Below are 18,601 nucleotides of genomic sequence, written 5' to 3'. Positions count from 1 at the left end.
ACAGAAAGGGAGGAGATAGAAGGCTTGGCAAACAATAATTTGCCACCATCTACGCACAAGGGGACAACTGTGAGGGATATTGCTTTGTTTTCAAAGTGAGACACGTCATGACTTGACATAGTACATCTGCGTGCAGACCAGAGCCACTTAGAAAATTCCATTTGACAAAGCACCCTTGATAACCCCTTTCTCAAGAGAACAGAGGCTTTGGAGTTAGAAGACAGGTTCATGCTCCGACCCACCAAAGCCCTGAGCTCTTGGACAAGTCCTTTAACTTTTGTGAGTACCAATCATATTCTACGGGAGATGTGTACTAAGAGGTCTCCCTCCTACCTCTTAGAATTGTTTGATGTTTAAAATGAGATATCGTACAGTGACTATGCAACAAAGATTCAAAGAGAGAAAAATAAAGCCATGAAATAGCAGCTTACTTTTAAGACAATTATTCTAAAATTACTGGCCATTATTACTAGCAACATCATCGTATAACTAGATTTCTTTTTAAAAACTTATGATACTAAATTATTTTTTGAAATGTCATTAAGTCTGCAAATAAAAATGCAGCAAGCTATCAAAATTTGTTTTAGACCTACCCACTTTTGTCAAGGAGACCATTCCTGCTCAATTTTAATGACCTCTTCCTTCTCTGATCTCTTTCAATTAATTATGAACACAAAGATCTGCCCTCAGCAAATAAACACAGATACCCATGAAAATCTGCCAAAAGGAAAAACAAAAGAGGAAGAGGATATACAATTTCTTAAGGTTCATTGCATGGTTCTCACTTATGCCAAACTGATTTCATTCATATCCTAAGAAAGCCTATGCTTATTTTTAAGATAAGAATGAGAGATGGGCTGCCCCAGAGGGTTTCTGGGCATTTTCCCAGGGACCTAGGGAATGAAATCTGTATTTTTTATTCATTACAGAAAATGGTGAGAATCCAGGCACCAACAGCCTCTGGAATCTTTCTGTAATGGCCCACGACCGTGACAGGTTTGTAAAGGTCATGCATCTCCAGTCATAACTAAAGTCTTCGAAATCTGAAAGAGAATGGCTCCCCAGGCACTCCTACCAATTCTTTTTTCCTCACATATCTAAGTAGATAATTGTACAGAGTAGAGGTTTGTTTGTTTGTTTGCTTGTTTGTTTGTTTCTAAAATACAGACATAGGAACTTAACCACATTAGACCTAGTTTGTCATTGGTAATGTAATCACTTGGTAGATCAAGCTTTCAATTCAATTGTCCTTCCTTTGCTCAAATCATTTTTGGAAGACATCTTCAAAAATTAAAAACTTGAGAGGGTGTAGCTGACTTTTTTGGATATCCTGAATGAATTAAATCATCATACTTTGAAAGTGGGTTTGATTTTTGGAAGCAATCAAATATCATCATGCCAGTTTATAAATGTGATCTGTTCTGAAGCTAAATAATGTTGTTTATAGTGTCAAAGGAAGTGTGCTTAGAAAGTAAAGGGATTTGTTTCAGAAATAACTAGAAAAATGATTCTGAAGAGAAATATGTTTTAGCGATAACAGCATTCACAAGTATAATTTTGTAGCTTCCCAAAGTAACCCTCTTGATGGAGCCAAAAATTTAGCTCCATTATTCTGCAATTCTCATATACTTTATTTAAAGATAACATTGATACTTTTTACAGTGTGTTACAGTGAAGTGGCATCTCCCCTACTCCCCTTACAAATTCACATTTACAATAAAATCAGTATGGGGCTGTGTAATCAAGGAAACTTGTCCATATCCAAGTGGAGCAATTATTTACATAGACCTAATGGAGACATGCTAAGGCTGATGAGAACTTAATGAAGATGGCATGAGCCTAGAAGTATCTTCCTGCAGATTATTCCAGTTCTGTAAATTTTAACAACCAGTGGGTTTGTGCATGCCTTGGAGAATACATCTGCTATACTGACTAAAAAATGAATTATATGTCATGATGTCATTGGAGTCATCACTTGATAAAGAGGATAATAATGTTAAGAGAGGTAATCAGGATAATAATTCAAGTAATAAATGAATGTATGGTTGAGTATACTATCAATTTATTTCTTTTAAAGCCTGGCTGATGTGTTTTAAACTGAGATTTTCTTTTAGAATTTCATTTTATTACAATTGACAGTATTTATTTGAAATGGTAGAGGAGACTGATACCTGCAGAAAAAGATGCCCATAAAAATACTGAGCTATTTTCAAATCATGGGACAAAAAGCAGACTTGGATTATATGAGAGCAATTTGATGGGCCATATGAGAGACAATGATGAGAAATTTGAGGTGCTTGTTTAAATAGTATGGACATGGATAAATTCTAAGCTATGGAAATGATGGAAAGGAAGGATCTAGCCAATACACTCTCTGCACAAAATAATTAATTCAAATTAATACAATTCCATGGGGTATTTTTCATCAGCTACAATGATGAGAAAAGAAATTGTCAAAATGTGGGGTCACCAAAAAAATTACTTCCCCTGAAGGAAAAGGTTTGAGCTTGGTAATAGCTCTACCTTTATAAAATAGTAAAGTTATAGCTTTCCATGCCTTTCTCAATGGGGGAAGTATTCTATTATGTGACAGTAAGGCTTCCCCCATATAAAAGAAAGGTGAGCTAAAATTCTCACTTAAAAAGCACACCTAAATTGACAGCTTTCACTTGACAAAGTTCCTAGACGCGGAGAAAGACTGGAATTTGGGGGTAAAGATAGAATCTCCTCCTTGGGTTCGAAAAACAAACTCTCACATTTTCTATTCTCCCACTGACATGAAAATTGCATAAGAAAAGTAGAAGAGATCCCAGAGGCACATTGCTTTCCTTTCCCTTCACATTTTTAGTTGCTCTGTGTATGTATGTGTGTGTGTTTCCATGCAAACTCTCTCTTAAATGCAAACCTATGACCTTCTGTGGAGAGTTGAAGCATGTACCATTTCCAATACCAAACCAATCTTTCTTTTGTAACACTGAGGGAAGGGTTTATCTTATGAAACTGGGCAACATTTAAACAGCATGTAAATTGTCTTCCCCTCTGATATTTATTTCCAGAAAGGAAAATAGTTTGAAGGATAATTTCAACACTTGGCTCACTGAGATGTTAGAATGTGCCTAAGGCTGTTTCAGAGAGAAATCTGTGCATTCAGGTTGCATAGAGACATGCGTGTCAGTTTATTTGGAAAAGCAACTTATATTTTATTTAATTGAAGTTACCTCATGCAAAATACTGTAAAGCCTCTTGTAAATCTGCTTGCAATATCACATACCACATCAAATTTGGGTAAAAATAATGCCCTTTTTGCTCACACCCATTTCACACACACACATTCTTATCCATAGTTTACACTTTAGGCCATAGGAGGAATAGTATCCATTTCTTAATACACTCAAAAAAAACCCGAGAGGAATGAGGGGTAGATGCAAACCCTCTTTTTTATATATCAGAATATCTCAAAAGTAGCTAGAAATTTGGTTTGGGAGGTGTGGGGGTAGAAAGAAGAGATAGCTTGCATGAATATTTAAAATTTCTGTGTCTGTTTCCTTACCTATAAAATGGGAATGATAAGCTAAACCATAGAATCATTTTGATGATTACAGGAGATTACATATCTTTTATTATGTACTCCACTGTATGCATTCATTTCTACCTTGTCCCATTATGAGCTTTCTAACTGTCAGTCCTTTGCCACTTATTGAAAGAAAAGCATTATTAATAGGCAAAAAAGACAGCATGCATAGGTAGAAAATGAAAGTCTGGAGGAATATTAGAATGATGCTAAAAAAAAAGGTTATCCTTTGGTGATTTGTTTTTTTCAATTCTCAATAATACACAAAGAAGTTTCATTCATATATAATTAGGAAATTGACTTAATGTATCATTTTTCTTTAGTTGTTCTGGAGCAGTTTCCAAACAGGCTTTTTTCAGTTTATAGTCTATCAGTACCTCTGAGGACCTGGGGGATGTTGCTTTTTCCTGAAGATTCTTCTTTCTTTGTCTCAACATCCTTTCTGATTATTCCTGACTGGACTCTTGGAAAGACCCTAATGAACATCCAAGGAATTTCCAGATCTTTGGAATGAATAAAGCTTGTCTTCAATATGAACAAACTATCTCTTATTACAAAAGTATGTTCTTGTTTAAGATGGCGCAAGGCACCTACAAGGATGGCATATAAAAGAAAACAGTGAAGAAACAAGCAGCTTGATAGACAATGGAGCCAGAATGGAAATAGTGCTTGGGGGATGGGATGGGCATTTATTGGCAGATATAAATTTTGTTACTATGGAAGGGGTAGAACTGGTTGAGATGTTCTTATATCTACATCCTATTAGCCAATTTGGATTTCAGTTCATTCAATTCAATCACCCAACATGAATATCAGTCATTATGATACTACATGTCATCCATAACCAAATCAACAGGGAGGGAATAAGTGGATTTGCTGCCAACAACATGAGAGTCAGATCCACAGTGACAGTTCAAGATCTGCAAATAATGACTGTCCGCTACCCAAAGGGCACACATTACGCACCTGCACTACATAAGGGGCTGCCAGTTACCTCAGTCTTTTTAAGCCACGCCTGTACCCATGAAGAAATCAGGACCAGTAGTGTCATCTTTCAATGCCAGAATGAGAATAATCTGTAAGCCCAAAAGTGTGGTACCTACAGATCTCATACCAGAATAGTACTTTTATCACTGATACATGAAATATAAATAAAAATGTGTGGAGTGCCTAGCAGTGGTTTATTGATTTTGGATGGTTTAGGATTCTTCAGAGGTCATTTCCTGGGTAATCACGTCTGGACACAGTCATTTACCATTCACCAGTCACACAGTTTGGTTTGCTGTAATGACCTACTTGGGATCAAAGAAAAGGTATTTCCTTTTATGTTCAGTACCTGGAACCCCTTCAACAATAATAGATACACACCTTTACTGCTTTAGCCCAATTGGCCGGCTTTGCAAGTGGCAGGTTTCCAGACTGTCAGTGATACCGGCAAGATTTTCTCTATCTCCAAATAATTTAGGCACAATAAACCTAATGCCATTTACTAACCCCATTCTTAAGTCTATTTTGGGAGGTAACTGGAAATGTGTACTTCCATAAACTTATAGAAATTTTTTCCAGAGGAAGTAATGTTTGGTTGTGTGTCATCCATTACATGGGAAATAATGGAAAGTTGTAGATTTTGTATTTGAATGAATAAGACACTCTAATGTTTCCTTCCACTTGTACATTTTTAGAGAAATGAATGAAAAATCATGAAGTTATTGCAACAAATGGATGTTGACTTGAGTTTTGTTTTTTGGTAAAAAAGGTAAAAAGATTAAAATTGAGAAGTATAAAGCAAGTGGCATCTTTGTGGCTTAATAATATGTCATGAGAATTTATCTTATTCAATTGCTTAGAAGAGAAATGAAGATGAAGCAGTTGGAAGAGAAGATTTTTAAAACATGAGGGATTTTTCCATTTGTTTTTTATTCTGTTTTTCTTTTTTAATAAGTCAAGGAGCTTAAAGCCAACATCTGAAGCGGTCTTATTTGGCTGGAAACTGCCTGGCACACATTATGAATTTCTGCAGTGAGAACGTATGCATAATTTATGGAAGTGCTCGAACATCCAAATGTTTCTCTAACTGTCCTTTTTAGCTGCCTTTCTTAATGGACTGGTTCGAATCAGGGATTTGTACCAAACATAATCCCAAACCCCAAACCGGAACAGATGACATATGTAAAGAACAAGGTATAAACAATTATTCAACTTTAGACTCATCCACAAATTGAAATCATGTAGCCTGATGCTTGTTTATTTGTTCATATTGCTTTTAGTATACCTAATTAGACCATTTGAATTTTCCTCTAAGGTAAAACAGACCAGCATTTCATTCAGGTCAGCTTCTCATCTGCTGGTTCACTTGGTGACATAAATTCATGCCTGCATAGGTGTGATTTTGAAAAGGAGGTAAGAGAGACAGATGCCGTTTCAAGAGAGAAAAAGTTCTTTTACTTTCTCTTTATAGTCAAGAAAATTTTTAAAATATTTGCAAGCAACAAATTTTAACAGTATATTCTATGTCATATTAATGAAAACTATTCTTCACATTATAGTCCATTAAAATAGTTGTTATAGTTTACATATGGATAAAGCAGCTCACCTAGAGACTAGAAGTGTAGGAAAAACCTGCACCTTAAGCAAAGGGAAAAGAAACAACTGAAAACATACAGGTGCCCCTTGAGGTAAGAACACCAAAATATTGATAAAAGCATTCATATGCACATAGTCTCTATCTCTTTATCCTTCCTGAAACCACTCTATCTCCAAATGCTCTTGTGAAAATCCCTCCCCATCCTTCTCCTCCTCACCCTAAGGTGTTACAAAGCTGTTCAGGTTTTTAGCATTACCTGGTAGTCAAGGAGTGAATCTTGGTGATTTCTTCCCCACCAGTTCTTTCCCTCTATTTCAGAAGGATAATGAAGAAACAATGATTTCCTTTTGGATTAAAATATATCTTCAATATACAAGTCATGTTGGACAGGATGCTGAATCTTTCTCAGCCTCAATTTCCTGTTCTATAAAATGGAAATATTTTCTGCCTCTTCAAGTAATGGTGATGATTTAACTAGTTAGCATCTGCCCAATGCCTAACAGTTCCTGGCAGAGAGCAAGCCCCCTCCCCGCCCCCCGTGTTCCTCAGCCCGGTACAGGCGCATCTGGACATCTCTGTCTTCCCATTCTTACTGTTCCTCGGCCCACAAGTGCTTTCCTCTATTTTTATTTCCCTTTTCTATGATTTTTTAAAAATTCTTCAGACTCTGGGCCTCAACAGAACAGCAACTCCTACCATCTGGTTTGCTGGACTTACCCCAGCCAGCTAACAGGGAGGTGAAGAAGGTCAACCACCACACCAGGGAGCCAAGAGTGCCTACAACTGCAAGCAGGAGAATTGCATCCATCGTCCAAGTGGAGTTGAGGCACCCTCTTGATAGAGGAGTGAAGAGGACATAGCCATCCCAGGGTCCACAGAATGGAGGAATAGAGTGTGGACTTACTGATACTCTATTCTGGAACTAATGTGATTAGTAGTGGAAGTAAATGTAACACTGAGATGGAGAAAGTGGACATGGTAGCTGCTGAGGGTGGGAATATGTGATGTGAGAGCATTTTCAAGACTTGGAGGTGTCCTGAGTGTTACTGCAGGGACAGTTACTGGACATTGTATGTCCTCCCATGGCCCATTGGGTGGACTGGGGGAGAGTGTAAACTGTAATGTGGACCATTGACCATGTGGTGCAGCAGTGCTCAGAGATGTATTCACCAGGTGCAATGAATGTCCCATGATGATGGAAGAGGTTGTGGTTATGGGTGGGGTGAGTGGGGTGCGGGGTATTTGGGGACCTCATATATTTTTAATGTAACATTAAAAATTAATTAATTAAAACATTCTTCATAGTTTGTTTGCTTTAAAGTAAAATTTTAAGACTGAAGTATAACATAAATTCAGAAAAGAGCACAAACCGTAAGTGCAGCGCTTAATGATTTTTTACAAAGAGAACACATCTGAGAAACCAGCCCTCAGATCAAGACACAGCTCACTGCCAGCGCCCCAGAACCTCCTCACACACAAAGCCTACTCAACCCATTATAAGGTAGCCACTCTTCTGACTTAGCTCACCAGACATTCATTTTGCTTGACCTACACGGTATGCACTTTTTTGAGTCTAATTTTTTCACTCCACTTTACATGTGTTGGTTGCTAATTGCATTGCTTTATAGCAGGGGTCAAAAAACACCTTCTGGAAAGGGCCAGGAAGTCCATATTTTAGTCTTTGTGAGCAATCTGAGTCTCTGTCTAACAGGTCCCCTCTGGTGTTATTCACAAGAGCAGCCATAGACACTATGTCAGCAAGTGATTGTTGCTATGTTCAAATAAAACTTTATTTATGGAAGCAAATTTGAATTTTATATAATTTTCATATCATGAAATATTCTCCTTTTCCATTGGTTTAATTATTAAAAATGTAAAAATTTTCTTTTTCAAAAAAATTCCTAAGTTTGCAGGCTGTACAAAACAGGCAATGGATTGAATCTGGCTCACAGGGTGTAGTTTGCAAACTCATACTGTATAGTATTCTGTTGTATGAACTGAACTGTAGTTGTAGGAACCACAACTCATTTAAGCATTCTGCTCCTTAACATTTTTTTTTCAACTTTTTAATCAGAAAAAAAATTTTCAAGTCTTACACATAAAAACAATGAATATGCTCATCTATATCGAAAACAAAACAAAATAAAGCAGCAGTTAATTTTGAGGAAAATGGGATCTTTTTAAAAACTTTTATTAGTATCTATCATTTTTAGATGCATATAAAAATCGCTTTTGAGAATTTTCTGCCATTTTATTTTCCTATAATAAATCTGATTTATCTCAAGCATGGATATTTCCAAATACTGGAAAGAAGGAAATTCTATTTTTTAAGAGGCTTTAGATTACATAAATATTGCATTGAAAATATAGGATAATTTCCATATATACTACCCCCTTTCCTCTCCCCCTCCCCCACTTTTCCTCATTAACAATATATTTCATTAACGTGGTGCATTTGTTACAACTGATGAACACATATTGAAGCATTGCTACTAACTATGGTCAATAGATTACACTATAGTTTATGCTTTGCGCCATATAATTTTATAGGGTTTTTTCTTTTTTAAAATTCTTTTATTTTTATTTGTCTTTTTTTAAAAAGATACATAGATCACAAAAAAATGTTACACTAAAAAATAGAAGAGGTTCCTATATACCCCACACCCCACCCCACCCCTATTTTACAGGTTTTAACATAATGTTTAACAGCCTGTATCCATCACTGCAAAGTCATTCAGAACAAATTCAATGTCCCCAAAATGCCCCATGTTACACCTGTTCTTCCCTCTCCCTCCCCTCAGAACCTCTGGTGACTAATGCCTTTACATTAGTGTTACAAGTTCTTCCATTGCTAGAATAATCATACATCTACTTTAGTCCATAGTTGCATTCCTTCCTTATGTTTGTTCATTCCTCCATCTTGAGGATTTTAGGATGGTGATGCCCACTCTGTGTCTGATTGACAAGGGGGTTTAGATCCCATGGGGCAGATGGATGGAACTGTCTTGCTTACAGTTGTAGATACTCTTTATATTTTAGGATGACATCATCCATCATCATCTCCTTGTTCGTTGTCCTGGGTAAGTCCAGTGAACTAGAGAGTAGGTTTTGCAACTCTGCTGAGATTCAGGGCTCAACCAGCATATGAACAAACAAAAGATTTAAGTCTCTGGAACATTTATTTAATGAGTATAGTGCTAATTATAGGTTCAAATAAAAGGGACAAAAGAGCCATGGGTAGGAAATTCTAAATGAAACTAATTCTGTTAAATTGGGAAACATATATTCCAAGGTAAGTTTCACTGACAGGGTGACGAATTCTTGGGGTCGTCTACCCTGCCTATAGTGTCTAGATGTTCTTAGAGCCCTCAGGAGCCCCCTTGCTTGAGGCACTGTTTACTGGGTCAGTCAATGAGATCCTCCTGAGATGTGCATAAGCGTAACCTCTGGAATGACCTCACTTTGAAATCTCTTAGCCATGAAAACTCAGTTGTATTTAATATTTCCCCCTTTTGGCCAATGTCTTTTTCCCACCTGCTTGGATTTTTAAGCCACTTCTTGATAGAATGGGCTTTGGTGGAGTGATCTGGGATCTTATTATAACTCCAGCTTTAAGAGTATCTCCATGGGGAAAGTAGTGTGAATTTCAGCATTCATCTTACAAACGAACATCCAAAACATAGCCAATTTGAAAAGTGGGGATTGCCTATGAAGATAATTCATTTTACTTTTTTTTTTTTTGCACGCTACATTGCAATTAAATCTAATAGCTGATCAGAAGATATGATGAGATTGTAGTGAAAAAAACACAAAGAATGTCAGTATGCATTCACTCATTTATTTATATATTCAACAACAAAAATTTTTAGTGATTTCTATGAAAACACAACAATGCCTGGGATTGTAAGACATGCTAGTGACCTTGGCAAATGGAGTTCTAATTTAGGGAAATAAAGCAAACACTTCTGAAACACTATAAAGTGATGCAAGCTAGTATATGGTTAAGTGAAAAATGAGTTTTAAGGACAACCTATATTACAAGAATTCAGAAAAGTTGAGATTGTTTTTGAGTGAAGTAGACAAAGTTCCATGGAGAAGGCAAAAAAAAATGACCTCTGCTTTTGTGAATGTGTATAGGTGATTTGTGGAGAGTAAGGAAATGATGTGAGCAAAAGAAAAAGAGTAGGTGAACAAAGCATGGCAGTTAGTTCTTTCTTGTCCAAGGAATAAAGCATAGTGGGAATTATGTTGAGGTTGAGGGTAGGAAAAAGGCAAATTGAGGTCAGAGGATGATAGGTTTGAAGATCTGAGAGCAAAGGAGGGATAAATTTAACATTTTAACAAAGATTTAACTCAAAAGGCATGCTCAGGAAGATTGGTAAGATACACTGAAGGTAAATCAGTCAGTTCAAAAACCAAGAAAACAAATACAGATGTGAAGTGATAAGAATATGACAGCTATGAAAATAGAAATATACAGATGTGAGATGTGTGGCAGTTTGAGGAAAGAAGGCATAAAATATTCAACTCTAAGTTTTTAAATGTGGATGACTTGGAGAACGTTTTTATCATTGTCAGAAATAGGGAAATCTGGGGAGGAAGCTAAATTGTTGTGGAAAAATGAGTTTGGTTTTAAGTGTTTTAAACTTAAGCATGAATTCATAATGGCTCTATACTGGCTACAAACTATGATTTTCCAAGAGAAATTTCATAGTCTAAAGCCAGGGTTGAGAGGCCAAATTCTGCCCACTGCATGTTTTATAAATAAATTTGTATTGGAACACAGCCACATCCATTCATTTACATTTTGTCAATGGCTGCCTTCGTACTAAAACAGCAGAGTTGAGTAGATGTGACAGAGACCATATGGCTAAATTATTTGCTCTCTGACTCAAATGAAAAGATTGTAGACCCTCTTTTGAGATGTACTTAGGGGTAAAGCAGGTAGGAAAAGTTTGTAGTTTCTCAGGAGTATGTCTTCAGATATGTCCAAACAAGATAGGGTTCCTGAGATGAAGACTAATCTGATATTGACAAGTGTGAAAACCGTGGTGTAGAAAGGTTAAATAGTCCCATCATGGGACTATTGTGGAAATACTAGGAAGGGAGAGATCAACCCAGTATCTATGAGCAGCTGCAATCATGCAGGGAGTTCAAGAAAAGAGCCGGGAAACAGTCTCCAAAAGGATGGTGTTGGGAAAGTACACCCAAAGGATCTCTCAATGCAGACTTTCTTAAACAAACCTGCAGTCAGAGATGAAAGGGGATGTGAGCTCTAATAAGGTACTTCAGTACCCAAAAAGTTGTACAGAAAATCTAAAGGTAACTCTGGGTTCAAGATTGATGATTCTTTTGCTAGAGATGCATGAGAAATAAGTGTCTGCCAGAAGATCAGCCTATCTGCAAGGTGCTGTAATCTGACTAAGGAGCTCTGAAATGCACAGTTTAGGAGGAAGGCAGTTTCACTTCATCTCTTTAATCATTTTTACCTGAAAATCTCTTCTTTTCTCCTCCATCCTTCTGATATAACCACTAATCCTTCAGGTCTCAGCTTAACTGTGCTTCCAGAGGGATGGCTTCCCTGCCCCCAGGTTAGGTTAGACCTTTCCAATACAATAATTGCTAACACTATGAGCCACTTACCACAGGTCTGTTACTCTTCTGGGAATTTTATATGAATTTATTCATTCAATCTTCCAATAACTCAATGAAATGGTTACTAATATTTTCACCTTCCAATAGATGAGTAAACTAAGGCACAAAGAAATTATAGGATTTATCCAAGGTCATGGTCTAGTAAAGAGCCAGGCTGGGTTTTGAACCCTACTGTCCATAGCTCCCTGTACTTCCATAGTTCCCTACATGTCTACTTCATACATGTATTAGTCAGCCAAAGGGGTGCTAGTGCAAAATACCAGAACTCGTTTGGATTTTATAAAGGATATTTATCTGACATAGAAGCTTACAGTTACCAGGCCATGAAGCGTAAGTTACTTCTCTCACCAAAGTCCTTTGCCGCATGTTGGAGAAAGATGGCAGCTGATATCTTCCAGGGTTCAGGTTTCCTGGGTTCTTCTCTTCCCAGGGCTTTCTTCTTTTTCCTCGTGACCAAGTTCCTCTGTGCATTTACTTCTGGGAGCTCCAGCTCAAGACTACAGCCTCCCTTCCCTGCAGTGTGGTTTCTCTGTGAGTCCCCAACCACCAAGGGGGTGGGGATGTAATGTCCTGCTGATATGGCCCAATCAAAGCCTTAATCATTATTTAATCCCATACGCTATTATGCCCAGAGTAAAAGACCAGTTTACAAACATGATCCAATGTTTCTTTTTGAAATTCATCAATAATATCAAACTGCTATAATACCTATTTAATGTTAGGTTTTAACAATCTTGACAGCAGGAACTGCATCAATTCTAGTCCTCACTGCTTCCCTAGCACCTAGAAAGTGGCCTGTTGCCTAGGAGATACTCAATAAATAGTGACAATCTAGTTGGTCCAGTGTAATATGTAAAGACGGGTATGATGACTTAATAATACCTTGAAATATTTAGGGAATATTAAGAGAAAGCAAAATAAAATTTATGGAACCAGATGTCTCTTGGTCAATACATAATTCATAACAAATCATTTGGATTTGAGTTTAAAATTTAGGGTGATGAATGCAATCCTACAAGTTACATTGAGCCTTGGTGAGTGGGATTCATGACAAAAATCTGGCAACAGAAGATATGCACTATTCAAAAGATGCAGGCTTACCAACAAAGAAGATAGAGTTGTGCTTTAAGGAAACTCACAGGCTTGAAGGTATAGGTGTCCTGAGCAGGATCCTGGTAAAGATCAAAGATCCTGTCCATGGCAGGGAGTACACCACATATATCACCAGATGAATGAAAAGAAAACATTTGATAATGTGATCCTGGTTTACTTCCAAGTCTTACACAGAAGCAAATTATAGAAATGACTGGGGGACTTAAACTTCTTAGACTTCTTTGGCTAACAGCAGAGTAGTTGACTAGGAATTGGCTTGTCATGACGACTATTTCATCTTCTAGATTTTGGAAGAAGCATTTAGGTTGACTACTTAAAAAGCAGTAACATATAAACATGACTTCAGCAAGGCAGATTCAAAAGGTTTAGAGGAAAGGTAAATAGATTCCATGAAATGAGACTCAGAAAGGCAGCCTTCCAAGATGCAATTCTGATTCAAATGAAGAAAAGTGGAAAGTGCCTGAAAATATGAGATTGCATACATAATTGTAAAACAGGGAAATAAACCCAAAGATAATTATAAAAGAGAAAGACAGGGCCTCTGAAAATACTGCCACAAATGCAGGGGTTATAAAATGCTAAAAGACAACAACAGAAAAGAGCTTTTAGCCACATTTAGGGGAAAAAAGGACAACAAGAAAGTTAAAATAGAATGGAGGTAAGAATGTAGGCTCTGGAACTGATCATATCAGTGTTTGAATCATGACTTTGTTGTTTACTCCATGGGTGAACTTGGGTCTGTTTTAGAACCTGCATGCACCTTGCCTTGATTTGAGTTTTCATTTGTAATATGGTAGTGGTAAGGATAACTACTTCATAAAATTGATGTGAATGAAACCTGTTTGGCTTAGTGCCTGTTCTAGAGCTAGAGTTTGTTATATATCTGCTCCTATCACCACTTTTCATTAAAATGATTGATAAGCATAAAATCTTAAGAAAGGGAAGCATAAGTTAAAAAAAGGAAAACAATAAGCTACAAAATATAGAAAATACTGTATCAGTATGATGAAGATGGATGAATGGATGTAGGGATTGATGATAGATGCATGAATGGATTGATATAATGATAGATAGATAAAAGGAAGAGAAAAAGAAATAAAAGAAAGAAAGAAAGAAAGAAAGAAAGAAAGAAAGAAAGAAAGAAAGAAAGAAAGAAAGAAAGAAAGAAAGAAAGAAAGAAAGAAAGAAAGAAAGAGGGAAGGAAGGAGGGAGGGAGGGAGGGAGGGAGGGAGGGAGGGAGGGAAGGAAGGAAGGAAGGAAGGAAGGAAGGAAGGAAGGAAGGAAGGAAGGAAGGAAGGAAGGAAGGAAGGAAGGAAGGAAGGAAGGAAGGAAGGAAGGAAGGAAGGAAGGAAGGAAGGAAGGAGATAGAAATAGTCTCTTTAAAAATGCACCAAAATTAATTTTTAAAAATATATATATATATTTTACTGGTAGGTAAAATAAAATGGAAAGTGATCAGAGGAGAACAATAATACCTTATGAGGAACAGTTGAAAATGAAGCTATTGTAGACAAAGAAGAACCTTTAAGGGAATTATCTTAGTTCTTTTGAATTACAGTAGCTATACTACAATCACTGAGTGGAAACTATAGCGGACAAATTCCATATCAGTATGGTAAAGATTGCTTGATGCTTGTCTGAATTTGCTGAAGGAAAAATACTCAAATGAGTTTCTGCAATGCCCTGAGCCCTGTACTAAGTGACTTAAGTGCATTATCTCATTTAATATCTACATCACTCTGGAGGCTTGAGCATCCTCTTCAACCAGATGAGTCCCAGGGATTTGGAGGACTTCGCAAAGGAATAGTGTAAGGAGAATTTGAGTTTAAAATGAGTTTTTGTTCCTTGGCTGATCAAGCAAATACCATGAAATTGGTCAGGTTAAATAATGGGAAAGTATTTGCTCACAGTTTTGAAGTTAAAAGAAAGTCCAAATCAAGGCATCATCAAGGCAATGCTTTCTTCCTAAAGACCATCCCTCTTGGGCTGGCTGCCAGCTCCTATGTTACACAGCAAGGCACATGGTGATGTTTCCTGGTCTTTCCCTTTTCTTCCAGGTTCTTTTGATGTCCAGCTTCTTGCTTCCTGTCACTTTCTCTTTCTCTGTCTGAAGTTCACTCTGCTTATAAAGGACTCCAGTAATCATTTTAAGACCCATCTTGATTGAGGGGGAACACACCTTAACTGAAGTAACATCATCAAAACTTCCTACTTACAAGGAGTTCACACCCACAGGAATGGAATCAATTTAAGAAGATGTTTTTCTGGGATACATACAGCTTCAAACCACCACTAATGGGATTCAAATCACCTAATCTATAAGATTAGAGAATCTATAAGATTAGAGAGAAGGAACAAGAACAGAATACCGGTTCTAGAATTGAAACAAACAGCATATTCTGAAACATGAAAGAAAGAATAGCCTTTAGAGGGTATGTGCGCCTTTATTTATGGCCCTCTTATTTTGTAATTCCCTTTCCTTTTCATTTTTCAATGAAATACCTTACCCCTTGTTGGCCAGAAGATTCTGGAGTTACTTGTGTTTTCTTGTAGTTTGTTTTTTGTGACCTATTGACACATAACACGTAAGTCTTGATACTGTGGATGAAGGAGTTATGGTGGAAGAAGAACAAGGGGTAGAAGACCCTTCTCTCTCAACCCCCAACAGCAGAGCTAAAAAAATCTCTCAAGCATTTCCATTGACCTGTGACAAACTGGAAGCATTGTCCTTACCTCAGCCCATTTCGTTTGTGTTTACATAGTGATTTCCATGATGAGTCACTAAGGCCTGCCTAACTTGTGATCAGCTATGTATTTCTTTACTAGAATCGTTTCTTTGCATGTACAATGAACTTAATTTCCCCTTTTGTACCAAAAAGGGTACTTAGAACCCCGCCCATACACCATGGTTGACTTTTAAGCTGAGGAAGGAAATCATTTTCTTAGGTAACTTCTACAGTCATCTTCAATAAAATACCTGAAGTTTAAACTTCAAAAGTGTTCTGAACTATGGAAAAATCATGGAAAATATTTGTATTATCTCCCTAGGAGGCCCTGCTGGATGGTCACATGCATTTGTCTGTATATTTTCTGACATATCTGTGGCTATATATATATATATATATATATATATATATATATATATCTTTAATCTCTTTTAGGCTTTCTGAAGATGTGACAAAGTGATTTTGTTTTATTTTTTCAAAATGGTTGCAACAGCTTTTTTTTCTAGTGGTTATTATGGCCAATTGCTCCCTTATTCCCTTAAGAAAAGAAAATAAAGGAGAAAATTGAAGTCCTGTTATAAGGAGTTCTGGGAATTAAGTGGGACTCATGTCTATTGAATGGGCAGAAAATAATTTACTGGATGAGGAACTGAATAAAAAAAATACATAACGGACATGTATATATTACCAACTAGAAAGTATAGACAGAACACATGCCACATTAACTTCAACCAAAGTATTAAACAAATACCCCTCAAAAATACAACAGCCCCAAATCTCTTTCAACTGTCTTGTGACTGACACCAATTCTGAGAGACATATTTTCTTCTGTACTTCCTGTGTCCTTTAACCAACCTGTTTATCAAATGTATAGAACACTTTTGTTTATGGTAGCTTATGATTAATCATTCACCAAGGACATGGGGCCCTTTGTACCGGGTATTGTCAAGCATTTGTTTGGACTGTGTTTGACCCTTTGTACCCAAGTGGTCTGTGTTGGAAGCTTTTGAAAACAATCTACCTGGGTGACTGCACTTATGGTACTTTCCAGAATCTCATGGCTCTGCTGCTGTAACATCCTGTGGCCAAAAAAAAAAAAAAAAAAAAACCTAAACTTCAATTTTTCAGTCTTCAAATCAAAGTCACTGTCACCTCAAGATAAATGTATTCTTGCTGGGTTACTTGTAATCATCTGGAAGTAAAATTTTCAACATTATTTGGACCAAAGTAGTTACATGAATAATATGACTTCGCAAAAATATAAGGATGAACTGGCATCAGACCCCTATTCATCTTTGCTTAGCGTGTGATGATCAAAGTCCTCACAGAGCGCACCTCAGGGGAGTGCATCCATACATCAGATTACTAAGTGACCAGAGAGTCCCAACTCCCAAAACAACAGCACGGGTCAAAAGGAAGAACAGTATGTGTTCTTTGTTTAATCATTCACCACTTAGACACCTCTTAGATGAGTAACTGCCTCAATTTTAATCTCTTCTCATTCACTCATTCAGTCAACAAACATTAATTGTAAGGCTGTTATGTGTCAACTGCCTTGCAAGATAAATCAGGGATAATCCATGAATTCCAAGTATATACGATCCAGCACATCATAAACAGGCATACATTCAACTTCAAAACAAAGCTGTAAATGTAAACGCTGCATGTCTGGTACAGACGATAATTGTCTAAGAGTTCAGGGCAGGACTATATATTTTCACAAACCAAACTTTTACTGAATAAGTGGGATTTAGTCCAATGAATGGCTAGTAGGATTTTGATGGGAAGAAAATTACAAGAAGCAGAAACAAAGACACTAAAGTCAGGGGGTCAAAAATCAATTTTGAGAATTTGGCTGGAGACGAGAGTTCATGAACAGGATTAGGTGAAGATATGGCTGAGAAGGAAAATGATGGTGTCTCATTTTAGTATGAGTTATGATGAACTGCTAAATGATTGGAGGGTGATACATTATCAAGAAAAGCAAGAATATCTGTTTAAAGACTCAAAGTCAGAGAGATAGTGAACTCTATAGTATGTTTCTATATGTAAAACAATGTGATATTGACTAATGTTATCATTTTTATTTATCCCTTTTTCTTTAACTGAAGAATTTCCTTATGAGAAATCTGATGTTCTTACCTCTTTCCTGATCTCAGTGTGGAAATTCATGCAGATTAATCAATAAGGAATTCTCAAACCTTTAAAAAACAAATTGATTTGACCTGACATTTGTGCCCTCTTAGGTTATGAACTCTGACCTCAGAGAGAAACAGTGGAAGCAATGGTGAATGCAAACTGGGTCATTTTTTGGCTATTTTAAAGAAAGTCCAATGATGACATTCATGTTCTTTAAATAAAAAATGACCATATTCTAATAACTATTAATATAAGCCATGCCAATACAATTATTTGAGGGAAGACAGCTGATTTCCAAATAAATATATTCTAAAATGGCAACTTACCCAAAATGTCAAAGGAATCTCAATCAATCAAGTGTGTGATAAATATTCAGAAACATAATTCACCTTAGTTCCCTTCATTCTCTGCAAATAGTATATGTTTCTAAATTGATTTTCCATTTGGGGGGTATTTTAAATATATATATGCACATATATTTGTATGGAATATTGGTTTATCTGGAATGGGAGAGAAAACTAATAGTAAAAGACATGATGAAAAGTTTCATACAGCCTCAATATTCTTTTAAGTCCTGTTAAAGTATCTCATAATCATACAATGTAACTGAGAACTATGGGTCAGTCCAAAAATTGTTTCTAGGAAACAATTCTCATTTTTGGTCTGGAGGGCAATGACATGACTATATTGCTTATAGTTCTGAACATCAGCTGAATATGTAGTTATGAAACAGGGAAGCCCTTTGGAACACACTCTGCACGTAAACCAAACCACAGATTTTTTTTTTTTTGGATCGCTTAAAAAAGCTTCAGA

General features: G+C 36.7%; 1 long non-coding RNA gene across 1 annotated transcript; it reads left to right on the top strand.

The window, feature by feature from the left end:
* Positions 1-200: 200 nt before the first annotated feature.
* LOC139436488 (uncharacterized) lies at positions 201-7,348 on the top strand. Its single transcript, XR_011645749.1, has 3 exons — positions 201-279; positions 930-996; positions 6,820-7,348. It is a non-coding gene; the product is annotated as an uncharacterized lncRNA (long non-coding RNA).
* Positions 7,349-18,601: the final 11,253 nt, after the last annotated feature.

This window comes from Dasypus novemcinctus, chromosome 15, assembly GCF_030445035.2.
Source record: "Dasypus novemcinctus isolate mDasNov1 chromosome 15, mDasNov1.1.hap2, whole genome shotgun sequence".
Taxonomy (NCBI): Eukaryota; Metazoa; Chordata; class Mammalia; order Cingulata; family Dasypodidae; genus Dasypus; species Dasypus novemcinctus.
Note: the sequence above shows the minus strand (reverse complement) of the source record. Positions and strands in the feature narration are given on the sequence as shown.